Raw genomic sequence first — 13,354 nt, forward strand, 5'->3', positions numbered from 1 at the left:
CCGCCCAGGAAACACCGACAGCACGTATCGCTTCTTTCTTTAAACAACCTCCCTGTGGGTTTTTCGCTCTTTGTGCGATTCGACCGAGTTGCGTTTGTGTTTCTGCTCTTCCTCTTTTACCAGCGCAGCTTGATTTGCCTTCTGATCAACAGTTTTTCTTTTTTTTTGCCTTTCACGCCTCAAACGATGGCGCACACCAGCCACTCAATTATTCATTTGAATGTTATCGTACATGACGGACGCATTCTCACTCCATTTCAAGGGTTCATCCTGCGCAGTTTGTCAGAAGTTGTTCTCGACTACTTTTAACACTGAGGATAGTCACTTTTTTTCTTAGATTATCAGAGTCTCAGAACTTTGAGTCCGCTGTCCACGGTGGAGCAGGTTGCCAAGTGCAACAAAATGTTTTCACTGAGTGACTCATCCCCATCCCGCTAGCTGCTTTTTTTTTCCTTTTCTTCTGGAGGCCGGAATTGTGGTTTCTGCACACACTTTGTCTGCTGGTCGGACAAAAGTAAAAAAAAAAAAAAAAAAGACGAGGTAACTGCTCCAATTAGATTTGGCATTTGGATCTAGTTCAGCCTCAGCTGTTATTTCTGACAGATTACTGGCTGCACAGGCAAGAATCATGAGTGGAGCAAGAACGTGCCAAAAAAAATGACATGTGTTGCATCTATATCTATATTATATCTTTAGATTTTTTTTTTTTTTATGTCTACCCCGCTGACTCATGGAGCTGCTTTGACGCAAAGACACACATACTCTGCTCCCGGGGAGAAAAGTGAGAGCTTGTGTGCGTAAGGAGGCAGTTGTCAGTCCGCATGAGCCGACATTCATCACTCGTCATCGTGCGAGAGGATAATGAGTCAACGGGATCCGATTCATCACACTCAGATATCTGTGCCTCTCATACTGTACGGCCGATTCCTCCCTTCTTCCCTCCCTTCACAACCCGCAACACAATTAAAAAAAACGACACAAAACAGAGAGCAGAAATGCCGTAATTAAATAAACCCCTTTAACTCAAAAAAATAAATAAATCTAAGAAACAAACAAGCCGTGGGCGCCGGGGGCGTCGACATTAGATTATTTTGTAGCACTGGTTTGTTTTTGCACCGTTTAGAGCAAACGCAATTACGGGGGAGAACATTTGTGCGTTGAATAATATTTTGCAAGCAATTTTTAGAGTTTAAATGTTGGGGAGGCTGCAGGGAATAATCTGTTGTGGTGACTTTTTGGGTGACGGAAACAAGCGCAAGGGAGAGGTCGGCAACTTTCAGGCGGGTTCCAGGCGAGCCGCGGTTTTAACCCCATGCCGAGGTGTGAAGGGGGGTCGGGGAAGTGGAGTGGAGCAAAGGTGGGCAGGGCTCAGCGCATCCATCAGCGCTGACAGGCCTCATCATCATCATCACCCAGAGAGGAAGGAGTGGGCGCACCGCAACATCCAATCAGACGGCGCTAATGAGTCCGAGTCCTCCGCACAGGAAGTGAGCAGCAGGAGACGCAACAAGAATTTTAGTTGCCATTTTCACAGAGGCGGGAGCTGCGGCTGCGATGGGCTCGGTGACTGATGATGATGGGGGTCTTTCCGTCTCTTTGAGCAGCTTTTTGTTCCCCCCAAGAGGTCCGACGCTCTCTCCCCGCAGTGCTGTTTCCCCTCTATCTTACCTGGCCACAGTGTTTTGCTTTGTTGTGTTTTTTTTTTGGGGGGGGGGGGTTAGGGTTATCCGAGCTGCTGTAAATCACCTCTCGACTGTATCCACTGTCAGCGCCAGGGGCCCCAGAGGCCCCTGATCCGACCCCTGGAGCCCCGGTGGGCTTCTTCTCTGCCACTCCTAAAGAAAGTGTTTAACCTGACGCCAGCAAGACGGTCAAGACAACAAACAAAAACATCAAGTGGGCCTGTCAGAGTGACAGCTGGGACTCGCGGAGGAAGCTTTTTACACTTTAGGGTGTTGAAAATAGAATTTCCGGGCGTTTTGCAGCTCAATCACGCCACCGAAACCAGTTGGAAGAACTGGAAGAATTAGCGCGATGAACAGGATGATCGTCCGCCACCAGCTACAGACACTTGCTTGACTAATTTCTGCACAAGCCTTGCGTGCGTTGTGCTTTGTTGGCTTATGCGATTAATTCAAGCCCAGAGCTCTCCAATTCATTTGGGAAAAAGACGGACTGATCACCAACGTGGACCGTGAGCGTCACCATCCCGTCCTGGTGACCGGGCGGCCCCACTCCGCTCCAGTCGGATCACAGCCGACTCTGCTCCATTGAATTAGCCGTCAGCCTCCTGGGCCGCAGGATCGGGGGCCGTGTCGCAGCCTCGGCGGCCAATATTAGATTGCACGCCTCCAGATCTCATTAAAGGAAGCAACAGGACAACGTCTGCATCTCAAATGAGGCCGGAGGCCATCAGGCATCCTGACTCCCTGATGGACCCACTGATCTGATTGATACCGTGCGGGTGTGTGGGTGGGTGTGTATGTGTGTGTGGGTTTTATGGGGCTACTACAAGACACTATGATGTCCTTTTAGGTAAACATCATTGGGCACCTTTCACAGATGCACAATTAGGGGAAAAAATTTAAATTTTACGACTTGTTTTTAATGACCCTCTCTGAAACCTCCATTAAGGGCGGAGGGTTAACAGAGACAGATCGATGGCGATGAGGCTGTAGGCTGGCAGGACACTCACAGTATCGTCCGTTAAGAGGCGTTTCCTCCCGACTTCCTTCCAAACGGCAACTGGATCTGGAAAAACAAACATATTCCGGGGAGTCAAGAAACAGAGTAAAACAATTTAATAATTTAATCAAAGGCAATAAAATATGTCAATCAGATCATTTCTAGAGCCACCATGTGATTCTAATAGTCTTTTTAACATTCATTCAACCAAAGGTCCCACAAAAGCTAAAAGGCTGATACACTTGATTTAACGGTTTTCATCGAGTCCACCAAAACAACCAATTACACAGGTCTGAACAAATTAGAACATCTGAACAGCAGCAGCCAGAACACACAAAAAGATAATTACCAAGCTGAGGTGACAAATCAAAGTGTGCAAGATTAATCCCGCTCATAAAGGGCAGATGAGACACTTTGTAAAAGTCCAGTGGTCTTCTTTAAGGCTTGTTAAGGTGACAAACATCAATTCATCCGCACAAATGGAAGCAAGAAAAATGGAATAAAAAAAGTGGGATCCCAATTCGTCTTTTGTCACATTGGCCTTGAAACCGAGCTGACATAATTAAGCCCGATGCTTTCAGCAACTTTGACTGTCAGCCAGAGACTAGGGGATGAAAAGACTGGCTGTGCACCAACGCTGGTCGGCTATTTTTAATAAAATGTCACCAGGTCCCAGAATAAAAACCCCGGTGTGGGTTGCAGGCGGTGGATGGAGCGGCGGGGAAACATGAACAGCGTTCACGCGTCGGTGTGACGGATTCAGAGGACAGAGGAGGTTAATGAGGCGGAGGAACGAATGTGTTCAGCAACTATTTCAACATGGCCTCCAGCTGAGAGCTAAATACCCGCCACCACATTCCTGACATGACATTTACATTACTCTTTTTTTATTATTATTATTATTTTTTAACTCAATATTTGCTTGAATGGGGCAGTATAATTGTTGAGGAGGAACCAAATCCTGACGTGTGGTTGGAGGAAACCCTGTGGTTGGAGGCGGGGTATAAAGGAACATGAAACAGCACTGAAAAAATATGTGTATTTCAATTTGTGGTGCGCTATTGTGGAATGAAAGAAAATATGAAACTGGCGATAAATGCTGACCGATTTGAAAAGATATACAAAAAATATATTTTTTCAAGTTACACAAGAGAAGGTGAAAGTGCCAATTGCATTTTTTATTACTAGTATTATTTAATTTATTTTAAGAACTTGTTTGTTAGTATCCGAAATTGTCTGAAATAACGTTTACAAAAACAAAAGTGCACCGACATTGATCAAAAGTTGAAGAAGCAACTGCACCAACTAGTTTATTTATCGGTCGGCATGCAGGTCCAAGGCGCGGACGGGGCAACGCTGTATCTAAGGTTTGATAAAGGCAGTAAGATCAATATCATAAGCAACTGCTAATTAGCGCCGATCTTTAGCTGTGAGACGGCGGCGGCGGCGGCGCTCTGACTGCGTCTCCTTCCGCCGCTGAAGGTGTTTGATGAATGTGCAACACTTTGGAAGGTTCGGCAAACACCTCGCCCACCGTCGGCTCGGCTTCCCATTATGTGCTGCTGCGGCTCCGAAAATAGTCCGCCACGCAGGAGAAAACGCGCACGAGTGTGCATTAAGCTTAGTGGATGGAGGACTAAAAGTTCAGCCGCCACTAAAAGTTGGCTGTAAATAGATCCGTGGATAATGGACCAAGGCCCTACACCTGGAATATATATATATATATATTTTTTTTTTACCTGAAAATGCAGAGGGAGAAGGTGTGACGGCACCTCTGACAAAAATACTGAGATCTCTCTTTGAAGCGGCGTCCGGCTGCATGTTGTCACACATTTCTCAGAGGTCGTCCAAAATAAACATCCAAACTCGGCAAAAGGAAACGCTTCAGCGGCTCCAGATGAAATACATTTGGCTGTTGGACTTTCATCAACACTCACGCGGAGGAGGAAACGTCGACCAAAATGTTCCCAAAATGCTTTTTTCCTTTTTACACTACTTCACACCAAGACCCCAAAACTCGCTCTCTAGTCCTGAAGGTGGCGCCATGCTACGCCAGTCCAGAGCCGGAGCTGTCAGTCTGGGAGAGGGGGGCGGAGCCGGCCGGCACTACAAGCATTGTCATGTTGTTGTTTTTTTTTGACTGACTTTACTGACAGACTGAGGCTTTCAACGCAGAACTGCATGGAAGAAAACCACCGTCAGTTAATCCGCTGACAGTGAAGCTCCTCACTCACTGATGCACAATCTGTTGCCTTTAACCTTTACAGTCATTAAAAAAAAAAACTTTGGTTGCTGTGGAGGAGGAGTTTAAGAACAAGATCTAAAAGAATCCATATTATTTTTTTTTGTGTTCATCATTGTTGTTTTGGCTCTCCTCGTCGTTATTATTGTATGTATTATTATCATCACCTGCGATAGTGACAGCCGAGGCAGTGCTGCGTCACTTTCATAATAATTCCAAACATCTGCAGCTGAGATAAAAACCGAGCCATCGCGTCCATCTCTCTCACAAATATTAAATATTCCCGGCTGCACACAACACAACCCTGCACCACGCCACCGGGATGGGCAGTGTCATAATAACAAAGTGGAAAAAATAAATAAATAAAAAATAATACCGACACAATATCAGCCTTGCGCTCGTACTGCTGTTTAGATCTCGGTATCTGTTTTAATAAGAAGGCGACGTTTAAGGGACAATGGTGCCGCCCGCCCCAGCAGGGCCACACAGTCAATATCCGGCACGCCGATATTAGTCCGCCGCTGCCCTCGCAATCTCCAAGTCGAGTCGGGGGGGGGGTAGGTTGGACGGCGGCGCCTCCATTGTCCTCCATAAACAGAGAGAAGCGAGAGGCGCCAGTTCTGAGGCTCTCTGGCTCAAAGAGTCTCTGGCAGAACCGGAGGAAGACCAGCCAAACCCAGTGAATACACCTCGCCTCCGCCAGGCCTGTGCACATATGATGACAGGCGGCCATATGATGCTGTCTGGTTCGCCCCGCCCACCCACCGCCCGTTTCCCCTCCCCTGAGCAGTTAACAGAACAAACACTGACAAGAAACTTGGAGGCTCGGAACGGAACAAAACTGAGGTCAAATAATACAATAAATTTGATCACTGAGTCACTGCAGGATTTTAAGGAGGAACATTTAAGTCTGACAATCTGCTTCTCGCCCAAGTAAGGGCAACACATTTTCTTTTCTTTTTTTTTTTTTTTTTTTTTTTTTATAATTGTACCACAAAATTTGTATAATTCACGAGAGAGTCTTAAAACAATCAACCAGAGGTGGCGCCAGATTTAATGTGGTTTCAAATCAACTTGAAGGAAGAGAACAAACCAGAAATCCTCCCCCACAGTTGAAAATTCCACTTGTTGAGAATGAAGGTCAGACATGGTCTGGCTGGACGGGCGCTGTCACGTAAATAAAAAAATAAAATAAAAACAGACACTTGAAATCATCGCGGCCGAAGCGGCGAGAGAGAAAAATCCAATCAGCGCCCAGAGGCGAGACGCCGGAGGACCTCTGGGGAAAACACGGAAAGTGATTAGAAATTCCGCAGACCTGGGACGTCTCCAGGTGGTAATGGGCGAAAACACACACACACACACACGGGTAATTACTAACAAGACAAGCAGGCCGCCAGGCGTTTCACATTTTCAGCCGATCCTCTCGCAGCTACTAAGACGGATCATCGCTGGAAGTTTGTTTAATAGATTTTCGGCTCTTTTTTCCTGAGGCCATTTTCCCCTCAACTCTGAGATCCTCAAAAAGAAGGAGAGAAGGAAAAACTCTGCAAAATGAATATTGCAACAACGCACAGTTAAGCAAATTCTTTTTTCCCCCCCCTTTTTTTAAACGCATCAGTTCCGCTCCGCCAGCGTCTGCTGACGGCTGGAAGAGAATATTGAAATGTTGTTGTTTTTTTCAGTCCTTCATTTTTTTTTTCTTTTGCATTCGCTCACTGCCATCGCCGGCTTGATCTGCTGCTCCGGTCGGACCGAGCCTGTCAGTCAACTTCCTTCAGTCTTCACGTCAAAATTGTGTGATGGCCCAGTGCGTCGAGGCCTGCCTGCTAATTAGGCTGCCGGAGACGCTCCCCTCCTCCCCCACTGTCAGCGCACTCCATAGACGGTGCGAGGAGGTGAACAATACAACATAAAGGAAAGGGATGATACGAGCGCAATATGGGAAACAGGCGTATCCAGCAGCTGCTGCTGCTGCCGCATCCAGAGGGCAGAACACGTGATGATGAAACAGCCACAGTGTCACTCTGATTATGCATATGCCAGCACGCTAACCTGGTTGCAGGTGGACAGGATGAGACATAAATAAACATCGGGACTCTGGAACATGTTTGTCATCCAAATCTGGAGTGTGTGAGTGTGCGCGAGCATGTCGCCTTCTATTGACACTGGCTGCGTTTCCGTGACAGTTTTTTCGCAAAATAAAAGCGATATTTCTAAAATTTCTCATCAAATTTCGTCCCGTGAGATTTTACGAGAGTTACGTACATGCTTTTGTTTGTTCTCGTTTGTTTGCTGTCAAGAATGGTTGATAAATTTTTCTTTTTGATTATTTGTAAAAAAAAAATTCTGTCTCCTCCTCCGTCCAAACATAAGGCGCCATTTTCACTTGAACTGAACTGGTCACGTGACCCCGTACGTCGCATCCGCTGACGTGGAAATGCAAAAAAAAGTGTTTCCATGACACTTTGCGATCTACCTCCATATGGATACATCTGAAAAACCACCTCATGAGAGCGCCAAAACCTTTCAGCCATAGTTGAGAGGTTTTTATATTGCGATATTTAGGTTTTTGTGCGATTGTAGGGGTCATGGTAACACAGCTTGTGAGCGTGTGCAAGCGTGTCACCTTGTATTGACACTGATTGGTCACGGGGGGAGCCCACTGGATTTTTCCTGGAAAGGGCTAAAGTAGCCATTAGCGAGATTTTTTCCTCAGATCGGACCGCTCAGCTCCGAGCTAGGGACGTCGTCAGACCTTAATGTCTCTAAAACGCCGCTAACTCGGCCTGCCTGCTCTCAAGATAAGGAGCGAGTGTAACAGCCTGTGGCTTCCCTTTCGGAAACACAAGACAGGACAGTGAGGCACAATGACAAACAGCAGGAAATGCAAGAGAGCAAGTTAAATTTTTTTAATTAAAATCACTAATCTACTGCGCGATACTTTGTCACTTAGCTACTCCAATACGGGAAACATAACATGCTTTCAAAGTGTCGGTGAGACTCGGCAGCCAAGGACACAGCCAAGGATGAAGCCTCTGCTGCTGCTGCTGCTGCTGCTGCAAGTTGCCATCGGAGGACGACTCTTCTTCACCAGACAAGACATGCATCATCAGACGGGCTTCTGGCATCGGCCGCCAACCTCAAAAGAGGAATGAGTAGCAGCCAATCAGGAGGGAGGCTCCTCACCGGGTGAATAGAACAAACCTATCAAGGGGCCGAACGGACAAAAATTTAATTGATAATGAAACGTTGTCTGCGGCTCGCCCAACCACTGCCGGCGTCTGGGTGGAGCAGAATGCCCTTGTGAGTTGGCACTCACATCAGACAGTGTAATAACATTCAGACGGTCTCCCTGCGTGATAATGACGCAGCATCAACATCGGGCCCTGCTTCCCCTCCTCCTCCTCCACTCTGCCCTTGAATTAGAAAAGCCTTTCACCCTTCGTATTTATCGTTCAGCTGGACTCCGATCGCAGAACCTTCCAGCTTCCCGCTCAGGAATCTTCTCAGGCAGCTCAGTCCTGATAAGGGAGGCTGAGAGGTAAGCAGACTTGTGAAGCCCACCGAGGTTGATTGGAGGAGACAAGCATGACCGCGAGCCGGGGCTGACTGGTCGTCTCTGGCCGGGTTTGACCCACTTGGAGCCAAACATCCCTCCAACGCTGCTCACTTCGGCACGCAGCCACATCTCCACTCTGGGCCAGGCTGGAAGAGCCTGGTGGAGGTTTTAAACCTGAGAGCCACCCCACCAGGCTCGTCTTTGCAGAGACAATCGCATCTTTGTTTGCCCCGACCGGGCTAAAGCAGGTCGCTGGGCGGGTGGACCGATTGTAGTTTGACAGCGTGTGAAGCGATCCGGGGGAAAGACGATCAGAGGCTCTCCATCAGGACTCGCAGCACAATCACGCAGTGAACGACTGCGTCTCAGAGACGGCACTCGGGAGTAATCACGCAATCAGACGGCATTATTTGGCTTCTGCAGGTGCGAGGCAAATGTGGAGCATTTCCCATCAGTGCTAATTTGAGCCATATTTGGCTGGCGCTCAACGACATATCTCTGCGGAATTCATTATTCTGTGTGGAGAAGGGTTTTGTTTTTTTCCTCCTCCTTCGGTCTTGAATGTTAATGGAATGTTACAGAGCATCGTGTCACTCAAACAGAATGCCTTGAGTGGACACGAATACCAGAATTCCACACAAGTTGTTTAGAAAGCTGTCAAATATGAGTTGGACAGGAAAGAATGCGATCATTTTTTTTTGTTGGTATCGCGGCTAATTAGTGCTGGACCGCTACGAGCGCTACGTCCTGGCAAACCCTGCTGATGTCAAAGTGGAAACGGGCATTGTTGCTGCATGCAGATGGCACATGAATATCAAGTTGAGAAGAAACGGGAAGAGGGCGGTGGAGGGCTGGTGGGGGGCATCTCGCCGAGCGCCAGAGTCTCTTGGCCGGCGCTCACTCCGGCAGCCTTGCTTCAACCGTTGCCTGGCAACACTCATTAGCGCGCTGGGCTAATAGAGACACGGGAAAGCAAAGTTAGACTTGTGCCGAGAGGCAATTAGAGACTCTTTAGAGACAGTTTGGGGAGGAGCACCGTTGCCTGACACGCGGCACCGCTCAACCTCAACACGCACTGGAAACTCGGCACTAGCATGTACATACAACAACATCATCATCATCATCATCATCATCATCATCATCATCATCATTATCATCATCATCGTCTTCATCGTCATCCTCTTTTCTATAGTTATGAACTTCTGAAGCTGACAAGAGTGTAACATTTTTCATAATGCCTGTGTAATGTATAATGCAGTATTAAGAATTAATGACAGACTCAGTCATCTCATCCCAATTCCTTTTCCCACTTATGAACACAACACAAAGGGAAAACAACTTTCAAAGGGAATGAAAAGGAAACTGAAATGGACGAGTGTTAGTGTAACCTGTGAAGGTCCAAAAATCTGGACTGAGATTGACAGCACTATAAAAGAGTCTGCATCTCTTTAAAAAGAGAGTTAAGCAATACTTGCTACTGAATTATGGGTCATCAAAACACTCCAACCATCTGCTGCTGCTCCAGCACCTCTGGCAAATTTTAGAACCCATTGTGGCCCACTGGTCAAAAAGTTTGCCCCACCCCTTGTTTAGACTGAAATGTCAGCAGACTTGAAGAAAAGATTGTCAGACAGCCGACGTTCCCGCCTATCAAATGTAATTACAGCGGCTGAAAATATGTGCGTACGTCGCGCGAGGGACCGCCGGCTTTTGTGGAAAGAAAAAAAATAAAGAAAAGAAGGAAAATTGCGACAATTTACTCCAACATCAACCCCCGGGGGGAAGGTCAATGGAAAACAACAAAAGCAAGAATTCTTCAAAAACTCTGTAATTACACTGCTTGCAGATTGCTTTGTCCACAATAACCCTGTGGTCTCGCACGTATAAACAACGACAATGAAAGCGTTTGACTCCATCACGTCAACTTCAATACTGATGAGAATAATGCCTGGTTTCCATTTTCATTGTTTTTAACTTGCCGAGATGTAAATCTATTCACAGAAGAGAAGCGAAAATGTGAGAAAATAAAAAGTTGCGCAATTTGTACGGTTAGTGTGAACAGTGCCAACACTGAAAATGAATGTACACAAGGCTGGGGGTGGGTGGGTGGAAGGGCTGTCAATCACCAGAGACTCTTTGAAGGTAAACGTGTCTATGGCGAAACCGGTAAATATATTTGATGCAACTGGAGATCACGAGCAAAAATAGCTCATTGGTTTTACTCAAAGTGTTGCTTATATTTAAGAGAAGGAAGAATCAAAATTTCTCTCTGGTGCTTTCCCATCGAGTCCTTTAGGTGTCAGCTTTAATGAGCTCCTATGAAATTTGCTTTCCACACCAGACAATACAGCTCATTGTGTCCAGGCCAGCACTTACTGCCCTGCTGCCGCTCCATCCCAGGTGTGCGTGTCTGTGTGTGTGTGTGTGTGTGTGTGTGTGTGTGTGTGTGTGTGTGTGTGTGTGTGTGTGTGTGCGTGTGTGTCAGTGCACACTGCAGCAGGCCCAATCAATTAGCCTGAAGACGTGTCCCTCGTCTGCCACGTGTTATTGCACGTCAGCATCGCTGGCAGGATTAGATTCAGTTGGTGAACTGAAGCTGGGATTCATTTCTTATTTTTGCAATAGCTTTGAAAACGCCAATGAAACTAGATTGTGTGCGAGACGCCTCTCTGGCCATTCAGTCCTGCTTGGGTGGATGGCGGCTTCATCTTGAATACTTTTCTATTATTCTTTTAAGGAAGGTCAAAGAAGTTAGCGCAAGGCAACACAAGTGTTTTTGCCTCCCGAATTTGCAGCAATATGCTGCAAACGACAGGAGGTAAAGGCCCTCACTGCACTACGCGCTTATTCCTCCTCTGCTGTCAGTATTTAACGAGATAAACAGAGATCACGTTGTGCGTCAGGACGGCGAGGATGCGCACGCGCACACACACACACCCAGTGCCCACCTACGCTTGCGCTTGCGCACAAAGCTGCGTCTCCGAGCAGACGCACAGATTAGAGGCTTTTAATTGAGTTTGTGTGATGAGAGCGCGGTTTGACTGAGACATGCAGCTGGCAGCAAAGGATGGTCCGATTGAATTAGGCCCGCCAAAGACAAGACAGCAGATCTCGGATGAAAAATGACCCGTTTCCATTTGTACAAAGAGGACCACTTTTTCAAAAAAAAAAAAGAAAAGAAGAAAGAGAAAAGCATTTGAAGAACCCTGTGAAATATTAAAGACGAGATCACTGGAGGCCCCAAATTGCTCTTCCCCCCGCCCCCGCTCTGATCTGACTGCGTCCAATCTCGATACCACGGCCTGGTGTTCCACCTTCCACGACCTTCTACTTGTGTGCGTGCGCGTGTGTGTGATGATCCCTGGAAGCTGCAGGTCTGACTCGTCACACGGCTGCTTCCTTTGAATCCGCCTCTTCAGAAAGAATGCAGCTTTGAAATAAAGTGAAGAAAGACGTGATAGCGGTGGTGGTGGGAGGGGGCGGCGGGAGCTCGGGGGGGTGATCGCTGCAGTTATAGGTTAATGAGATACAACCAAAGTCAGCGTTGCTCTCGGTGATAAGCTGATATTTAAAAGGCCACATCGACGACTCAGCAGACCTCTGGACCTGCAAGTCTGGAGTCAGTGACGCCTGAAGCAACAGACAGAGGGAAAACCTTAAAGGTCCAGTGTGTCATATTCGGCTTGATTAATGATTTTTATATTAGTAAAAGCTTCACATTCTGCCCATAAATACATTCATAAAAGTGTGTAATCGCAGTACAATAAAAGTAATTTGGCTTTCCTGCCCATAGAACGGTTCTTATTTATATATAGGAATATACATTGAGCAATAAGGGTCTTGTTCCCAGTTAGCTGCCATCTTGAACCACCATGTTTCTAAGGAATCCCAATGTGAACAATCCAGCTGCATGACAGCGTGCTTCGTAATTAGGGTGAACACTTGTTTCCTTAAATAAACCAATAAAGAAGAAGGGGGACGGGTTATCCAGGTTTGGGCGCAATGGCCACCGTAGTTCACTGGCAAGCTCAGGAGGAAGAGGGAGTGAGTGAAAGATACTGCAATCTAAAACATAACCACTTGATGTCGCTGTTTCTTCTTCAAAATCTCCAAATATTGCACGCCTTACCTTTAAAGTAAAAGCGCATTGAATGGATTCTATGTTCTACTAAGATACATTTGAAGTTACATTAATCCCATCACATTAAATTCAATAAAAATCTCTCCCACTGCATTTAAACTACAAGAAAAGCGAGTAAAAGTCCAGCCACCCAGGAACAAATGGTTGTCTGTCGTCTCCCCTGTGACGCAACTTGTTCCGCCTAATCACTTGTTTTTGTTCTGGCAGACGGGACTCTACCCACCAGCGCGCGTCCATTAGACGTAATTAATGGAGCGGGGGGGCAGCGGATGAAGAGAGGCTCCGTGACGAAGCACAAGTGTGCGGCGGCGGCCTTAATGACCTCAGCCCGCTCAAAACATGAACACAAGGAGCTGCGGTCTGAGTCTTAAAGTGCACCACTGATAAAGGCTTTTAAAAAAAATGGTTCTTCAGTGGTTCTGTGGAGCTTTTGGTGGTGGGAAGTTGCAACACAAAACAAACACAAAAATCACAGTGTGTGCGTTTCCATGACCCCTAGAATTGCGCAAAAACCTAAATATCGCAAGGATGGAAACACGTCAACTTGGAAAAACCTCTCAAATATGGCTATGAGGTGGTTTTTCAGACGTATCCATATAGAAGTATATCGCAAAAGTGTCATGGAAACACTTCAGATTTACACATCAGCGGATTTGACGTTTGGGGTCATGCGACCAGTTCACTTCAAGTGAAAATGGCACGTTACGTTTGGATGAGATTTGAC

The 13,354-nt window shown here is 46.7% G+C and overlaps 1 long non-coding RNA gene across 1 annotated transcript in view; it reads right to left on the reverse strand.

Moving 5' to 3' along the window:
* The window catches only part of LOC142890671 (uncharacterized), a 48,048-nt gene that overhangs the window by 10,741 nt on the left and 23,953 nt on the right, over window positions 1-13,354 (reverse strand). Inside the window, exon 2 of the long non-coding RNA XR_012927106.1 lies at window positions 2,696-2,751. This is a non-coding gene — a long non-coding RNA (uncharacterized LOC142890671). The remainder of the gene's footprint in view (window positions 1-2,695; window positions 2,752-13,354) is intronic.

This window comes from Nelusetta ayraudi, unplaced genomic scaffold (assembly GCF_046127955.1).
Source record: "Nelusetta ayraudi isolate G7.1 ecotype Tasmania unplaced genomic scaffold, CSIRO-AGI_Nayr_v1 ptg000027l, whole genome shotgun sequence".
Taxonomy (NCBI): domain Eukaryota; kingdom Metazoa; phylum Chordata; class Actinopteri; order Tetraodontiformes; family Monacanthidae; genus Nelusetta; species Nelusetta ayraudi.